Raw genomic sequence first — 17,918 nt, forward strand, 5'->3', positions numbered from 1 at the left:
CACTGAAGGTAGTTAAAGAAGCCCAGTTCAAAACCACGGGTAAAGGGTTTCCCCATGTCAAGGGGATCTGGGCCTGGCTTCAGGTAAAGACTGTACTGTGTGCTGTTACATTAAGCAACTGGAGCATTTGACAGTAAGGAGGAAAGACCTGACAATGTGGGGTAGAAAGACCAGCAGTTCCAGAAGCTAGGCCCTTCTGCTACTAGACTTGATAATCTGTCCGTTTGAGGAATATTCAAGGGAATGCACATTCCAGCTACCTTTAATACACACCTCTTGGCCACTCTCCAAAACTCCTGCCAGGAAGACAACTGATTTTGGTTGTAACAGGAAAAAAGCAAGAGTGCTTCGGAGTGGAGTTTCCCTCTGAGATGGAGAGGTGACCTAGACAAAGCCAAGGCTTTTCTGTCCTGGTGGACGTGTCTTTGGGAGAGTACACTATCTCCATTTTCAAAGAACATGGCTTTATTTTCCTCTCAAGGTTGGCACACACAAAGCTTTAGCACCTGATAGTTGCATGACTCTTGAGGAGCCCCTCCCTGACCCTGCTTCTTAGGGCTTTCCTGAGCTCATGGCTAGAGGAGGAGTGCTAAGGTTTCCAGTTTACCAACACTGACACTGGTTGTGTGTGAGTTACTGTGTTACAGCCCTGTAGACAAATCCCATGTACCGCATGTCTATAGAATTGTAACCTGCACAGTGCATCTCTAGAGAAACTTCAGGTTGTAACAAAACTGATAATATTTTTTCCACAGTCACTTTTCATAAAATGAAGCCCGGAACTGTTAAAAACACATCTATCATGATACCGTGAATAAAGCCCCAAGTCTAGCAGTGTGGAGTGGAGGGGGTGAGACTTCATAGATTGAGCTTATAGGAAAAATGCCTCTAAAATATGCCTGTGGGACCAGGAAGACCAGAAAGACCAAAGTGTAGTTGACCTTCATGGTCAACTTGACTGGATTTAGGCTCCTCTAGAAAACTATACCCAAAGGCTGTATCTCAGGTTGGTGGCTCTATCCCATGGGCTGGAATCCTGAACTGATAGGAGGAAGTGACTCGGGCTCAAGCACACTTCCTGATGCCATGTATGCCCCTATCGTGAACATGACCTTAAACCCTGAGTCAAACTGAACCTGTCCTGTCTTCAGTTGCCTTTGTTGGCTGTCGTTTGTTACAGCAGCAATGATAGTAACACACACAGATATTAGGCCTTCTCAGGGTTGGAGCTCTGGGCTGAGGGAATACGATCTTTCTTCCTGTGTTCAAGAGGTAGAAAGAGCCAACATGGCTGGAGTGGGACCTCCCACCCCCACCTCCAAAAAAGCATAGGATAGGCAGAGTGTACACACAAGTGTTTGTGAGCAGTTACTTACCACTCTCTTCAGCCCCACTGTCCCAGAAAGCTGACTGACCAGGCCTATCCGCAAATGACTTTCCTAACTCCCTGAGAGGGAGGCGGCTGCCCTAGTTGTAGCTCATGGGTATCAAGTCTTATTTTGCTTTGCTTTGTTTTTATTTTTGTTGTGCTGGGGGCGGGGGAGATGTTCTCCTTCTGAGACCTGACTCAAGGGCACACAGAGACACACAGCCTAGCAAAGTTTACTTACAAAGCAATACCCAGTCCTAAGACCCTTGTTCCTCCACATAAGATGCCAACTGAGTGCATCTGTAATTGAGGCCTCCTCGGAGGCTCTTGATTGCATTTGTGATTAAACCAGCTCTCGGGATCATCCACTTCTTCCAAGTGGGGAGTGACCCACAGGTTCATGTCCCATACATCTCATATAGGGATTGTCTGACTGCAGTATTCAAAACCACCTTAAGCAAAGATGACAAACCAGTAAGAGCAGGGCTGTCCATTGCTGAAGTGGCTGGAGACAGACTTCATCTTGAAGCATCATTTCTCTCTCTCTCTCTCTCTCTCTCTCTCTCTCTCTCTCTCTCTCTCTACCTCTCTCTCTCTTCCTCCCTCCCTTCCTCTCTCTCATTCTTTCTCTTCTATTTTGCTCTTTTACAAGGAATAACTAGAGATGACAAAAAAAAAATCTCACTACCCTGAACCATCTTCAAAGACTTAATGTGAGTTCTCCAAAGCCGTGATGAAGGAGCCCCACTTGAGAATTTGCTGGAAGTGGAGAGTTTATCCAGAGGCTTCAGGGAGACTCCAAATGCTCAAAACTGATCTTTCAGTGCCACAGGGAGGATGTCACTAAAGGAGAGAAGTTCTTGATTTTTTTTCCCCCACAGAGGAAAACTTGTACTTTGTGTCCCCTTGAAAAGTTGGTGGCTGTGCTAAGACCAATGTTCTGGATGGTAGATTTTTTTTTTAAATTACTTAGCAATAGTTGCCTTCTCCAAGCTTAGCTAGGATCCAGACATAAATTCTTAAATTAGCTTTTGTTCTACAAAAGTCATGAGGGAAATTCTGAAGCCCTTCTCTCTGGCATCCACTTCTAATTAAATTATGCTATTGGTCAATGTCAGGAAACAGGAACATCTTCTGACTTCAGAGTCGGCTCCCTAGACTTGGCTCTAGTAATGCAACAGCAGAATCTTGGGACAACGCGAGGTCAGGAACCAGAGAGGAGCTGGAAGTGTGTCTGCTGTTGTCCATGTAGACTCCCTCATCAGAAAGCATTTTCTGCACACTGCCGGTGATCAAACATTCTTGAAGATTTGGGGCAGATTGTGTCAAGGGGCCAGCTGAAGCACCAGGTACCCTGCCTGTTTGTGGGGGAGAAAGGAACTCTCCTAAAGGCTGTTTATGAAAATAACAGCATTCTTTCTATTGCTGAATCCGTGCTCAGAAACATTAGCTTGTAGTGTGGCTGTCTGTGAGCTGTGTGTAAGCTGGGGAAATGAAGTAGCAGAGGACAGTGAAGAGAGGCAGGCGGGCAAAAAGGACTCCTGTGTGCTGAGTGCCTCCCTGTCAGGCTTGAGAGAATTGCCCTTCATGGTATCTGGTTTAACCTTTACAAAGACAAGTCCAGAGTTTCCGTTCCCATGATTTTTTAGCCACATTCATGAAGTTTCAGGTTACAGACCTTTCTGGAACAAACTCCTAGTAATTGGCAGAACAGAGGCTTTCATACACTCTGCCTCATCTGTCCTTTATTTTTTATTAGCTTGCTTAACACTTTCAAATCATTTAGTCAAGAGTAGTAATGTGAAATAAAACCACAAAAATCTGTGCAGGTCAGCAAACCACCATGTTTACAGACTTCTGAGATGTCTAACACTTTGTTCATTGGTCTTCTTAGGAATTACAGGATTCTCAGGAACATATTTTGAAGATCCCTGTAGAGGGATGTGAACATTTCATCAAATAGTAGTTTGTTAAAAGGTTCCATTTCCCCAAGGTTCCTTGCAAAGTAGAGAGACATCTCTATGGGCATGACATGAGCTTCACTCAGTCTCTGTGTGCTTTCTGCTTGTGACAGTCACACAGTGACAAAGTCTTACTAGGCCAGTGGGTTTCAGCTGGTAGTCTCAAATAGTCTTCTCATTAAAATATTGATAAGGCTGGTTACTGGGGACCCTATGGTTAGTGGGAAGGTGTCTGACTGTGGTCAGAATTAGAAAGGCTGCTTGACTCTGGTCATCTTCCTGTATGATACAACCTAGCTGGCATTTCAGCGTTTTCTTCTCTTGTGGAGAAGAGAAACTGGCTCAGAGGAGCCCCATGTGATCTCAGTGGCGCCCCGTGTGATCTTAGTGGCTGCAGCTCATGGTCAGAGCATGGTCTTTCTCCACCCTCTTAGCTACAGTAAGAAGCTTTTGGATTCTTTAATCGCAGAGCCTCGGCTTTGGCCAGCTCATAGACAGCGCCATGTCCCATGTCCTTCTTGCACACTCACTTACTTCATTCATGAAAAACTCGGAGTTCCAAAAATAGCTCACACAACTTCACACAGAGACGAATGCTATTCCTCTTCCCAAATTCTCCAAACTATCAGCTGTTTTTTGTTTTTTTTGTTTTGTTTTTTTTAATTCTTTCAGTGGGCGTGGCACTTTTCTAAACCTGGGAATGATTGACATGACCTTTCCCCTCTACTGCTTAGATGGTGGTGTGAAGAGAGCGCCCTCCACTGGCCAGTACTTGCTTTAGAGGACCGGACCTGTGCATGTAGAACGCAGTCAGTCTCACTTTGTCCTGCCAACCATACCGTGCACAGATTAAGAAACATCTTTTGAGATGTTAAGTCACTTTTCCAGGTCACAAAGATAAGGAAAGGGAAAACGCCTTCAGATCAAACCTGTGTGGCCCTATTGCCTCTGCAATTAACAGGCAAGCTGCATGGTCTCCCTCTTGTCAATATCCCTGTGTTTGTTTGGCTCACCGTAAAGTATAAATTGCTTTAAAGTGGAGATCATGCATAATTGATGATATATCTGTGTGGCCACAACAGACCCTACATAAATGATTGTGGAGTAAATGAAAAGGGCGGGGGATTATAATGAACTGAAAGGAGACAAGTTTTGGAATCAAAGTATCAATAAATCTTCATTCAAAATTTTATATGTACTGGGTGGTTTTTAATATTGGTATCAGTCCTGAAACATGGTCGATAGCAATGCTTTTATCTTTGTTATCCTGACTAATCATCATGCTTTAAGGCCTACATCCTGTAAATGGTATTTAGTGAACCAAACCAAAACGTTCATTCCAAAGCAGTAACTCCACTTATCTGTAAGGAATGACTGTTCAGATGCCACAGCAAGATTCATGAATAGGTTGACAATGACAGGTTATAGTGTTTATTTTCTGCAGTGGTTAACATTGTTTCAATTGTGTTACATGTAATAAAAACTCTTAGGAAGACAAAAATACCTTTAGAATGGATAAGAGGGGAGAAACAATGTTGCTTTTGTAATGGGATTTAGTTAGAAGCAGCCGAGAACAATAGAAAACAGCTGTTCCACTCCTGGAATCCACAGAATGAAGAAGGAAAAGGGGGTCTGGAAAGGTGCTCTGGGGATTCAGGAACAACAGAGAAACAGTAAAAAGGTCATATGGTGTGGTGCTGGGAAGACACTGAGGAGATTCACTGGATGTTGCTCTCAGCATAAGTGCTACTTTAACACAACAAAGCACAGCTCCAAGTCCAGATTCAGAGTATCTCCTGAGCTGGTGAACCCAAGGGCTTAGCCTGGACATCAGGGACCAAGGCTTGCCTGTCTGTTTTGAAGTTCAGTATTTGATTAATCCCTGGCCTTCTTGTGGGCAGATGGTAGCTAGCATAGGCTTCTCAGTTACCCTCCCCAACCTGAGGAGTCTGTGCTGGAGCAATGTCTCGTGGTACAAGAACATTGCTGTGCAAGCTTGGGGATCTGAAGTCAGCGCCTCAGAACCCTGTAAAAGGCCGGGTAGGGTGTGACTCTATGTCTGTGACTCCAGTGCTAGGGGTGGAGTTGAAAACATAAAGATGGCTGGGGCTTGCTGGACAGCAGCCAGGCTGAAATCAGCAAGCTTCTGGTTCAATGAAGGACCTTGTCTGGATGTATAAAGCAGAGAGACACACCCATGCTCATTTAAGCAATCCTAATTAAACTCTGTGTGTCATTAAAAAACTGGCGTGAAATCAGAATGGAGACTTGGTAAGAAGGGCTCAGAGTAAGTGGGGGAGGGGGTTACAGAGGGCAATGGAGATGAAGACTATAAATTGCATGGTGTGCATACACGAACTGTCAAAGAATGAATTAAACTATTCTTTAAAGTTTTTAAAAGAAGAGGGGTTCTTTCTTGTCTTCTTTTCCTCTTCTTTTTTTAGACAGGGTCTCATTATGTATCCCTGACTATCCTGGAACTTGCTACATAGACAGACCAGACTGGCCTCTAGCTCACATAGAGACCTACCTGCCTCTTCCTCTCGAGTGCTAGAATTCAAGGCATAAACCACCACAGCCAAACACTTAGAGGATTTTGTTGTTTATCAGCGTGCCAGTCCTGACCTAAACACATTTTCATGGCCAGGATACCAAAAAGCAAAATGTAAAAATGTCTCAATACACTTTTTAAATCAATTGCATGCTGAAATTAGCATTAAGGTACATTGCATAAAAGGAAATAAAATTAAATAACTTTTACATCAAATCTGAGTTCCTTTTTATTACTTGAAAAGGAGTCTAGCAGGAGGCTGGAATGTATAATATGCTCACATTTACTGCTTGAATTCTACTCCTACTCTGTGGGACCGCATTAGGCTGGGGGCTTTGTACTTCCGTTATTTTTAACTGAGAACTCCTTCAATGGGTCTCTTTGGACAAGCACAAAATTCTGCTTGAATGAGCTCACCTATGTCCACCTCCTCTTTTCCCTGATCCTGCTAAACCATTCCTGAAAATTTTAACATTACAACTTAGAGTGAGTCCACCAAAAGCATTTTCCTGGAGATAATAGTATTTGATGATTTTCTAATTGCCTGCTTAAGCTCTGCCCTTAGTGGATAAGTACTGTGGTGAGAATGGATTTCAGAGTTCATACTTCAAGGAGAGAGAGAGAGAGAGAGAGAGAGAGAGAGAGAGAGAGAGAGAGAGAGAGAGAGAACGAACTTGGGTGATGGATTATCTTTGTTTTCCTGAGAGCCTCAGATTCTTCGGCAGCCAGAATTTGAGAGAATACACTTCTTCGTCCTGTGCCTCCTTCTGTGACTGCTATTGCTTAACTTAATGGTATTAATTCTAGTGAACCAACGGACACAGCGAGATTCAGCAGGACAGCAAACATAGATAAAGAATCATTGAGAATGATCATCTACTATAAAATATATCGTGTCTAAGTCTTTCTCAAGTTTCTCAAACCTGGTATACAATTATTAAGTGCTGGCTGTAATTCAGTGATGTTTAAAGATTTAGCGATGTTGAAAGATGTTTCAGATTTCCTGAAGAACAAACAGGATATTCCATGACTACCTGAAGTTTCCTGTTCATTATGGAAATATCAAACGCCAGTTGGCTTCCACCTGTCACCCATGTAGTGAACAGAAGGAAACGGTGACAGTGGGAACGAGGCACGGTACAGGACAATGGCTAGAAAGGGACCCTCGAGGGCTCATCATTCATTGTATGTCATAGCCTCTTTCCTCCCCACTGCAGTTTGTAAACTGAAGACAATGAAGAGATGTCTGTGCATACAAATAACGAGCATAAGAAGCCAGCAACCAGCACATGAGACTTACCCACAGTCTGTCACTGAGACTCGGGTTACAGAATAGGCATCTTTGAGGCTGGTATCCCTAAAGGACTTACTTCATTCTAATGTCTCCCAAAGGGCAGGGTACTAAAAAATGTTTGTCAGCAGCTCTGATGTGGGTGAGAGGTCAATCGAATTCACAGAGTGAGAGAAGCACTAGAAACTAAGTCCCCCTTTAGCACCAAAGAAACCTCAGCTACTGGGACACTTTCCACCCCTTAAGCTGTGGGTCTGACCTTGAGGAATAACTCAACCCCTGCTTACAGTCAACAGGACTGGAGTTAATATGACCAAGGCTGGTAAATTCCATGAGGGTGTGTTTGGTGTTAGGGAAAAGAATGATTTAACATGGTGTCTGGAAGTTCTGATGTCCTTGATGACTGTAAGCCAAGCTGACAGGAAGATTTGCAAGACGGTTGGATTGTGAGGGTGGATACTGTGGTGTGAACACCCCTGTAAAATCCATGTTGCCATTGTAATAGCATTTATGTGGGATTAGAGGGGATGAGGTCTAAGGGGGCCACCCTCCTGATGGATTAAAGCTGTATCATGTCATTAACAGGTTCCCAATGACAAAGACCAGGGTAAGTGGTTTTCTCTCCGACTGGAATGACTTCATCTGCCTTTCTGCCATCTTCCCTAGATTTTAATGCAATGCTCTTGAACTTCCTAGGCCAAACTACAGGCCGGTAGCTTTTGTTTATGAGTAGCTGTCTCAGTTACTCTTCTGTTGTTATGGGGAAACACCATGACCAAGGCAGATTATAAAAGGAAGCTTGGAGCTTGCATAGTTTCAGAGTGTTAGTCCATGGTCACCATTGTAAGGAGCATGGCAACAAGCAAGTGGGCATGGTGCTAGAGCAGTAACTGAGAGCTCACTTCTGATTCACAAACAGAAGGCAGAGGGAGACTGGGCCTTCTGAGGTGGGGTTTTGAAACTTCAAAGCTCACCCCCAGTGGCCCAACTCCTCCAACAATGCCACGGCTCCTAGTCCTCCCTGAACAGTCCCGCAAATTGGGAACTAAACACTTAAACATATGAGCCTATGGGATGCGTTCACATTCAAACCACCATGATGACCCAAGCTGTGTAATCCTATTATAAAAACAGAAAACAGACCGAGGTGGTGTGTCGCTTCTCAGACTCTGTACTGCAATATATGGGCTTGTGTGTGAGTGATGTGTGCTACGCTTGCACACAGTGCTCTCACGGTAGTAGAAGGATGCTGACACGAAGTACTAAGATTTGACAGCAAGTATCTATACTAAGTCTTTTACATCACGTCTTCTGCTTTTTCCCTCGGGGTGTAATTTTAAGGAAAATGCTAACAACTAAGTAGAAGACAGAAATTCTTCTAATGACTCAAGGTGTTTTATTTTAAATATATGCTTTTTTCTTATTCTCTAGCCCCCCAACTTACCAGCTTCAGGTCACTACTGTTGCTGTGATTGAAATTCCAGAAATTTCTATTTAAAATTATGAGTGATAAGAAGAGGTGCTTGTGGCCCATCTGACCCCCGATTGAGCGACACTTGGGGAAAAAGGGAAGAAGGGAAGAGGAAAAGTGAGATGGTTCTTAGATGAAAAACTCCAGGCTCTTTAATACAAAATGAAGAGCACACACTGTGCCCACCCTTGGTTATCATTCCTTTATAAATGTAAAGAAATTTTATCCTTAGGGTATTATGCTGTTGTATGGATTCTTGCCATGGCACACGTAAAAGGCTTCCAAACAGAGTATTTTATTTTATTTATTTTTTTGAAGAGTGCCAAAGGATAGCTCAAATAAATATCGAGCATTTTAAAATACTTTTAAATGATCATTTAATCAGTGTACACGATGATCCAGGTCTCTTTTTTTCCATTATTCATTCATTCATTCATTTATTCACTTTACATCCAAATTGTAGCCCCTCTACTCCTCTCAGTCCCCCTCTCATACAACCCCCACTTCCTTTTCCTCTAAGAAGGAGGAGCCCCCCATCATGTACCCTGGCACCTCAAGTCACTGCAGGCCTAGGTGTATCCTCTCCCACTGAAGCCAGATAAAAAGACTCAGTTAGGGGAATGGGATCCACAGGCAGGCAACAGATTCAGGGACAGGCTCAGCTCCAGCTGGTAGACCTGTATGAAGACCAAGCTGCACATCTGCTACATATGTTGGGGAGGTGGCTAGGTCCAGCCCATGCTTGCTCTTTGGCTTGGTGGTTCAGTCTCTGGGAGCCCCCAAAGCAGCTAGATTAGCTGACTCTGTCGGTTTTCCTGTGGAGTCCCTATCATCTCCTCTAACTTCCTCAATCCTTCCCCTAACTCTTCCATAAGATGACCTGAACTCTGTCTAATGTTTGACTATGGATCTCTGCATCTGTTTCCATGGGCTGCTTGGTAAGGACAGTTACACTAGGATCCTGTCTGCAAGCGTGACAGAGCACATCATTAATAGCGTCAGGGGTTGGTTCTTGCCCATGGGATGGGTCTCAGGTTGGGCCATGCATTAGTTGGGCATTCCCTCCAGCTCTGCTACATCCTTGTCCCTGCATGTCTTGTAGACAGGGCACATTTTGGGCCAAAGGTTTTATGGGCGAGTTGGTGTTCTTATCCCTCCCAGGAGGTAGCTACTTCAGGCTCTATGTCCCCCACTGCTAGAAGTCTCAGCTAGAGTCTTTCCCATAGACTCCCCTGTCCCCTCTCTGGCACATTCTAGAGATGCCTCTCCCTAAAGATGATTTCCGTTCTCCCTTCCCTGCTCTCCCTGTATATGTTTCCCACCCCCCCTATTCTCCTCTCCATACTCTCTCTCACTCAGTTCTCTTCCTCCACCCATTTTTATTACTATTTTATTTCCCCTACTGAGTAAGAGTCAAGCGTCTTCCCTTGGCCCCTTCTTGTTATTTGGCTTCTTTGGGTCTGTGGATCGTAGCGTGGTTATCCTGTACTTTATGGCTCATATCCACTTATAAGTGAGCACATAAATAATTCAATCCCTTTGAGTCTTGGCTACCTCTGCGTGATAATTTCTGGTGCCACCTACTTGTCTGCAAAAATTATTGATGTCCTTGTTTTTAATAGCTTAGTAGCGTTTCATGGTGTAGATGTACCACATTTTCCTTATCCACTCTTCAGTTGAGGGACATCTAGGTTGTTTCCAGTTTCTGGCAATTAGGAATAAAGCTTCTATAAACATAGTTGAGCAGGTGTCCGTGTGGGATATGCCCAGGCGTAGTAAGTCTGGGCCTTGAGGGAAAGCTATTTCCACTTTTCCGAGAAACCACCAAAGTGATTTACACGGTGGTTGTACAATTTTCACCCCCACCAGCAATGGAGCAGTGTTCTTCTTGCTCTACATTCTAGCCAGCATGTACTGTCCCTTGAATTTTTTTTTTAATCTTAAGCTATTCTGATGGGTGTCAGGTGGAACTTAGGGTTGTTTTGATTTGCATTTCCCTAATGACTAAGAACATTGAACATTTCCTTAAGTGTTTCTTGGCCACTAGAGATTTCCCTGTTTAGCTTCGTACCCCACTTTTAAACTGGTTTATTCGGGTTGTCGGTGTCTAACTTCTTGAGTTCTTTATATATTTTGGATGTTAGCTTTCTGTCAGATGTAGAGTGAGTGAAGATTTTTCCCCCAATCTGTAAGTCCTATTGACAGTGCCCTTGGCCTTACAGAAGCTTTTCAGTTTCATGAGGTCCCATTTATTAATTGTTGATCTTAATGCCTGAGCTGTAGATGTTCCGTTCAGGAAGTTGTCTCTTGTACCAATGGGTTCAAGTCTGTTCCTCACTTTCTCTTTTAGTAGATTTAGTGTATCCAGTTTTAGGCTGAGGTCTTTGATCCATCCAGTCTTGAGTTTTGTGCAGGTGATAGATATGGATCTAATTGCATTCTTCTACATGCAGACTGCAGTTAGACCAGCACCATTTGTTGAAGGTGCTTTCTTTTTTTATATTGTATGGTTTTGACTTCTTTGTCAAATATTGAGCATTCATAGGTGTGTTCATTTATTTCTGGAACTTTGATTTGATTCCATCAATCAACCTGTTTGTTTCTATACCAATACCATGCAGTTTTTGTTACTATTGCTCTGAAGTACAGTTTGAAGTCAGGGATGGTGATATCTCCAGAAGTCCTTTTATTGTTCAGGATTGTTTTAGTTATTCTGGGTTTTTTTCTTTTTCCAAATGAAGTTGAGAATTGTTCTTTCTGGGTTTGTGAAAATGTTGTGTTGGAATTTTGATGGGAGTTGCATTGAATCTCTATAGATTGCTTTTGGTAGATTGGCCATTTCCATTGTGATAATCCTACAGATCCCTGAGCATGGGAGATCTTTCCACCTCCTGATATCTTCTTCAATTTCTTTCTTCAGAGGTTTGAAGTTCTTTCACTTGTTTGGTCAAAGTTATTTTATATTATTTGCGGCTATTTGTGAAGTGTGTTGTCTCCCTTACTTCTTTTTCAGCCTGTTTATCATTTTTATAAAGGAGGAATACTGAGTTATACTGAGTTAATTTTGAATCCAGTCACTTTGCTGAAGAAGTTTATCAGCTGTAGGAGCTTTCTGGAAGAATTTTTGGTGCCAATTCTACTATCCTACCATCTGCAAATAGCAATACTTTGATTTATTTCTTTCCAATTTATATCTCATTGGTCTCCTTTAGTTTTCTTATTCATCTAGACAGGACTTCAAGTATTATATTGAAGAGATAGGGAAAGACAAACCTGTCCAAGGTTTGTCTTATCTCTGATTTAAGTGGAATCGCTCTAAGTTTCTCTCCATTTAATTTGATGTTGGCTATTGGCTTAGTGTATATTGCCTTTATTCTGTTTAGGTATGCCTCTTGTATCTCCCATTTCTCCAAGACTTTTATCACCGAGAGGTGTTGTATTTTCTCAAAGGCTTTTTATTAGCACTTAATGAGATGAACATGTGGTTTTTTTTCTTTCGATTTGTTTATATGATGGATTGCATTGATGGATTTTCATTTATTCAACTACCTCTACATCCCTGCAATTTTATTTTGTGGATATTTTTGCATCAATATTCATAAGGGACATTGGTCTGAAATTTTTTATTTGTTAAGTCTTTGCATAGATTAGGTATCAGGGTGACTGTGGCCTCAGAGAATAAGTTTGGCAATGTTCCTTCTTTTTCTACTTTGTGGAATAGTTTGAGGAGTAACTGGTATTAGCTCTTCTTCAAAGTCTGGTAGTTTTCTCTGCTAAAACCATCAGGCCCTAAGCTTTGTTGTTGTTGGAGACTTTTAATTACTGCTTCTATTTCCTTAGGAGTTGTACGACTATTTAAATAGTCTAACTGATCTTGATTTAACTTTGGTAAGTGGTATCTGTTTAGAAAAATCACTCATTTCATTTAGAGTTTCCAATTTTGTAGAGTACAGACTTTTGGAGGAAGACCTAATGATTCTTTGAATTTCCTCATTGTCCATTGTTAGTTCTTCCTTTTTAATTCCGATGTTGTTAATTTGGATACTCTCTCTGTCTTTTAGTTAGTTTAGCTAAGAGTTTGTCTATCTCGTTTATTCTCTTAAAGAACCAGCTCTTGGGCTTGTTGATTCCTTGTATTGTCTTTGTTTCAAATTAATTGATTTTAGCCCTGAGTATGATTATTTCCTGCCTTCTACTACTCTTTGGTGTGTTTGCTTCCTTTTGTTTTAAAGCTTTCAGTGTACTTTTAAATTGCTAGTATGAGAACTCTAATTTTTTTTATGAAATCACTTAGGGCTATGACCTTTCCTTTTAGTACTGCTTTCATCATGTCCCATAAGGTTGGGTATGTTGTGCCCTCATTTTCATTAAATTCTAAAAAGTCTTTAATTTCTCTTTTTCTTTCCTTCCTGACACGGTGGTTATTGAGTAGAGAGTTGTTCAGTTTCCTTGAGTTTGTAGGTTTTCTATTGTTGTTGGAGTCCAGCTTTAATCCATGGTGGCCTGACAGGTAGCAGGTATTATTTCAATTTTCTTGTATCTGTTGAGCCTTGCTTTGTGACTGAGTATATGGTCAGATTTGGAGAAAGTTCCATGAAGTACTGAGAAGAAGCTTAGATGACATGATCTGTAGATATCTGTTAGATTCATCTGATTACTAACCTCTGTTAATGTCATTATTTTTCTGTTTAGTTTCTGTCTGGATAACCTGTCCATTGGTGTGAATGGGGTGGTGAAGTTTCCCACTATTAATATGTATGGTTCAATGTGCGATTTAAGCTTTAGTTATGTTTCTTTTATGAATGTGGGTGCCCTTGCAATTGCTGCATAAATGTTCAGAATTGAGATGTCATCTTGGACTTTTTTCTTTGATGAGTATGAAGTGTCCTTTGCATTTTTTGGATTACTTTTGGTTGAAAGTCTATCTTATTAGATATTAGAATGGCTACTCCGCTCTGAGGCTGTGTCTCTCTTTGTTGCTGAGATGTGTTTTTCCTATGCAGCAGAATGATGGGTCCCATTTTCACATCCCTTCTGTTAACCTGTGTCTTTTTATTGGAAAATTGAACCCATTGATGTTGAGAAATATTAATGATCAATATTTGTTAATATCTGTTATTTTGATGTTAATGATGTTTTCCTCTCTTTCTCCCCCCCCCCCCCTCTCTCTGTGTGTGTGTGTGTGTGTGTGTGTGTGTGTGTGTGTGTGTGTGTGTGTGTCTTCTTTTGGTTTTGCTGGTGTTCCTTCTGTAGGGCTGGATCGATGGAAAGATTTTGTTTAAATTTGGTTTTGTTGTTGAATATCTTGTTTTCTCTGTCTATGGTGACTGAAAGTTTTGTTGGGTATAGTAGTCTGGGCTGGCATCTGTTGTCTCTTAGAGACTGTAAGACATCTGTCCAGACCTTTCTGGATTTTAAAGTCTCTGTTGAAAAGTCTGGTGTTAATGCTAATAGGTCTGCCTGTATGTGTTGCTTGGCTTTTATTCTTTGTGACTTTTAATATTCTTTCTTTGTTCTGTACATTTAGTGTTTTGATTATTATGTGGAGGGAAGATTTCCTTTTTTGGTCCACTGTATTTGGTATTCTATAAGCTTCTTGTATATTTATAGGCATTTCTTTCTTTAGGTTAAGGAAAATTTTCTTCTATGATTTTATTGAAAATATTTCTTTTGCCTTTAAGGGAGTCTTTTTCTTCTATTCTAATTATTCTTAGGCTTGTTTTTTAATAGTGTCCACAATTTTCTGGAAGATTTGTTTCAGATACTTTTTATTTGTAGCATTTTTTTTAACCAATGTATCAATTTCTACACCCAAGATTCTCTTTTTCATCTTTTGTATTCTGTTAGTAATGCTTGTATCTGAAGTTCCTGTTCTCTTTCCTAGGTTTTCCATGTCTGGGGTTGCCTCCATTTGTGTTTTCTTTATTGCTTCTATTTCCATTTTTAGGTCTTTAACAATTCTATTCATTTCTTTCTCCTGCTTGATTGTATTTCCCTGTATTTTCTTTTCCCCCAAATGTGATGGGTTAATTTTACCCTGTTATAAAACCAAAGATCTCAGTAGAATAGAGACTGATATAACAAAAGGTCATGGAAAAGTGGAGTGGAACATGTAGGATGAGATGTATAAACTGGGGAAGCAGATCACTTCCTTTAACATGACACTACATTGTTGCTGAGGAACATATTTAAATTAACTCTGCAGAACTCAACTGAAATGTGGCACAAACATGACAATTTCCAGGAATGCCTTCAAGGACTTCCCACTGGATGGATTTGTAATCTCTGGATTTCAGTGTGGGAAGAATTACAATTCTTTGGAAGAATAAAAAATTCACACTTTTGAAATTTCACAGAATTTTTAAGGCCAAAACATAGTGAGTTCATTTCTCTTCATTTTCAGGGACAATTGATACTCTACTCAAAACCACATTAAGCTTCCAGTTCAACCCCAATCCGACCTTGTGACCTCGTACATCGAAGTTCTTTCCATCTATTAAAACTGACATGGTCAGTTTGACTCCTGGTTGGAGGGTCTGCATATAACCCAGTCCAATTAATCTGGCATTATTTACTCTGGCAGATAGAGAAGTTCTGTGATCCAGCTTATATTTAGTAGCAATGCCAAAATGAGTGTTGTTGCTGACAGCTGTTCACGCTAGGTTTATTCACATTTTGATCTTGTTAACTTTCTGGTAGATAGAGCCTCTAAATTCAGTGCCATTGTTCACATGAGTGCACAGGTCTGCAGCCTTGTAACCAAGAGCAAAATTGTTCTGAGACACTTTGGATTTGGCTGTGTCAAAACTTATCTGATAGCTGGCAAGCCAACCTTCAAAGGCCAACACAACCAAGCCATGAATTGTCGGTCCCGAAAAATCTATATCAACATTACTGCCCAGACTAAAACAATCCCGTTTATAGGAGGCCTTTAATTTCCCACTCTTTTTTCCCTGTGTTTGGTGCAAATATGATATCAAGAGTCAGTTTCAACCCTTCAGCCAACTTATTCTCTCAAGAGATTTCTGTCCAGAGAATATTGTCTGTATTCCACGTTTGGGTGAAGGTGAGCCCGTTCCAACGTAGTTACAGACCTTATATTTGGTCTCTAGGTTGCCTGATGCTTTCCTTGTACCAGTATAAGCATGACCTGCAGTAGAAAATTCCATTCCACTACAAGACTTGGTTTTCAGATCCATTTTGACCATCCCAAGTCCATACTCTTTGTTAAAGACATCCTTGGAAGACTTTCCTAGGTCGTAGTAAGTTGTTATGTTACACATATCTGCAACCCCAGGGGTGGGCCCGTCCTGCTCCACCAAGGCAACGCTGAAGGTCTTCTCCTCCTGTATTTCTTAATATTTGTCCATTTCCTCTTTAAGAGCCTCTACCTGCTTGATTGTATTTTTCCAGAATTTCTTTAAGGGATTTACTTGTTTGCTCTTTAAAATTCTCTGTAATCATCATAAGATTAGATTTAAGATCATTTTCTTGACATTCAAGTGTGTTAGGATTTCTAGGGCTTGCTGTAGTAGCATAGCTGGGTTTTGGTGGTGCCATATTGCCCTGTCTTTTTGTTTTTGTTTGTTGGGTTTTTTGTTTGTTTGTTAGTTTTAATTGTGTTCTTATGCTGGCCTTTAGCCATTTGGTTGTCCCTAGTGTTGTCAGGTCCCGTAATCCCTGATGTTAGCAGGCCTCTGGGATTGGAGGTAGAGCTGGTTGTCCTTCCTGGCAGCTGGCCTCCAGGGCTGTAGGCGGAGCTGTGTAAATGGAACGCGGATAGGGCAGGGCAGAACTTGCAGCTGTTGGGTTTGCCTAGAGGGGCATGCAGGCATGGATTTGGATAGGGGTCTCATTTGCTGCTCCCCGATGTTTGGGGGCCTCTGGGATTGCAGGTAGAGGTGTGGACCAGCAGATGAGTGGAGAGAGGACCAGGAAGACCTCATATCTGCATGGCTGACTGGGGAACCTAGCAGGCAGGGGTTTGTGGGTTGGGGGAATCTCACCTGGTTGTTCCAAGCAGCAGCAGGCTTCCAGAGCTGCAGGCAGAGCTGTGGCCCAGGAAGTGGAGTAGAAAGGGGCAGGGCAGAACTCACAGCTGCTGGGTTTGCCCAGAGGGACCATTGTGGACCGGAAGATCTGTATTTCATTCTTCAAGCAGGAAATCAGCATCTCAAATTATAGAGTGTGAAGATTGTCAGGAGCATGTGGAAAATGTCATAATTTTGAAAACTCTGAGAACTCTTAGAAATACTGACCATTGTTCCTGAATCTCAAAGACTCACATGTCAGGAATCTGAAAACACCGTTGTTGAACAAATGCTTTTAAAATTAAAACAAATAATCAAAAAAAAAAAAAAAAGCAAGCAACACTATAAAATGTTCAAAGTGGAAAGAGAAACAGTGTAACCAGGCTCCAGTGTAACCCGGCTCCGTGTCAGACTGTGCTTGGGCTATAGCATGCTAGCTTTTGACCTCCCAGATAAATTGATGTTTCACACCCTTAAAAAAATGAGGCAGAATTACTCAGGCAAAGCAGGAGGATAAGCTTCCCAGAACTAGGAGCTCCTGTTTGTAAAGGTGCCAAACACAAGAAAAAGCTAAGCAGACATTTAGATACATTGAAGCTGCAGCTTGAAAGTCAGCCCAGAGGGAAATTAACTGTAACGGAGGGACTTAGAAGGTGGGTTTAAATATCCTGAATTCTAGAAGGAGGGGTTCCAGGGCACAGACAGAAACTGGCTCTGGAGGGCAAACAGGGCCACAGGTGCTGTGACTTCTGAGAGGGGATTTAAGTCTGTGAACAGCTGATGAAATAAGGGGTCTGGAGAATGGGCACAGGGAAACAGAGCAGGTTGTGGGGTAGAGTTGAGACCATGAGTGTGGGTGGAGGCCACTCTGTATGTCTGGATTCTCCTACAGGATGAAGGTGTCTCACAGTGTAGACCCATAGCTGCCATTTTGACACACTACAAAATTAGATAAGGATGTCCGATCTGGTAGGGAAAAAAACGTTTTTGAAAATGTTATAACGAAACCCATTACGTTGTATACTGACTTAAAATGTTAAGAAAAAGTAGGGAGTAGAGTGATTGCTGTTCAAACAAGAGGACCTGAGTTCAGATCCCCCACACTTACATAAAAGCTAGGCACAGCAGCCTAGGCCTGTATGGAACTCTGGTGCTGGCGTTTTCCAGCCTGGTACTTGCTGCTCTGCCCAGCCTAAACAATTAATAAAGTAAAGGAAAGCTGATCACTAATCTATACCATGTATC

General features: G+C 41.8%; 1 protein-coding gene and 1 pseudogene across 6 annotated transcripts in view; one reads left to right on the plus strand and one right to left on the minus strand.

Moving 5' to 3' along the window:
• Positions 1 to 17,918, plus strand: part of Ptger3 (prostaglandin E receptor 3) — a 144,982-nt gene that overhangs the window by 10,336 nt on the left and 116,728 nt on the right.
• On the minus strand, positions 15,052 to 15,927 carry Vdac3-ps1 (voltage-dependent anion channel 3, pseudogene 1; annotated as a pseudogene).

This window comes from Rattus norvegicus, chromosome 2 (genome assembly GCF_036323735.1).
Source record: "Rattus norvegicus strain BN/NHsdMcwi chromosome 2, GRCr8, whole genome shotgun sequence".
In the NCBI taxonomy this organism is placed as follows: Eukaryota; Metazoa; Chordata; class Mammalia; order Rodentia; family Muridae; genus Rattus; species Rattus norvegicus.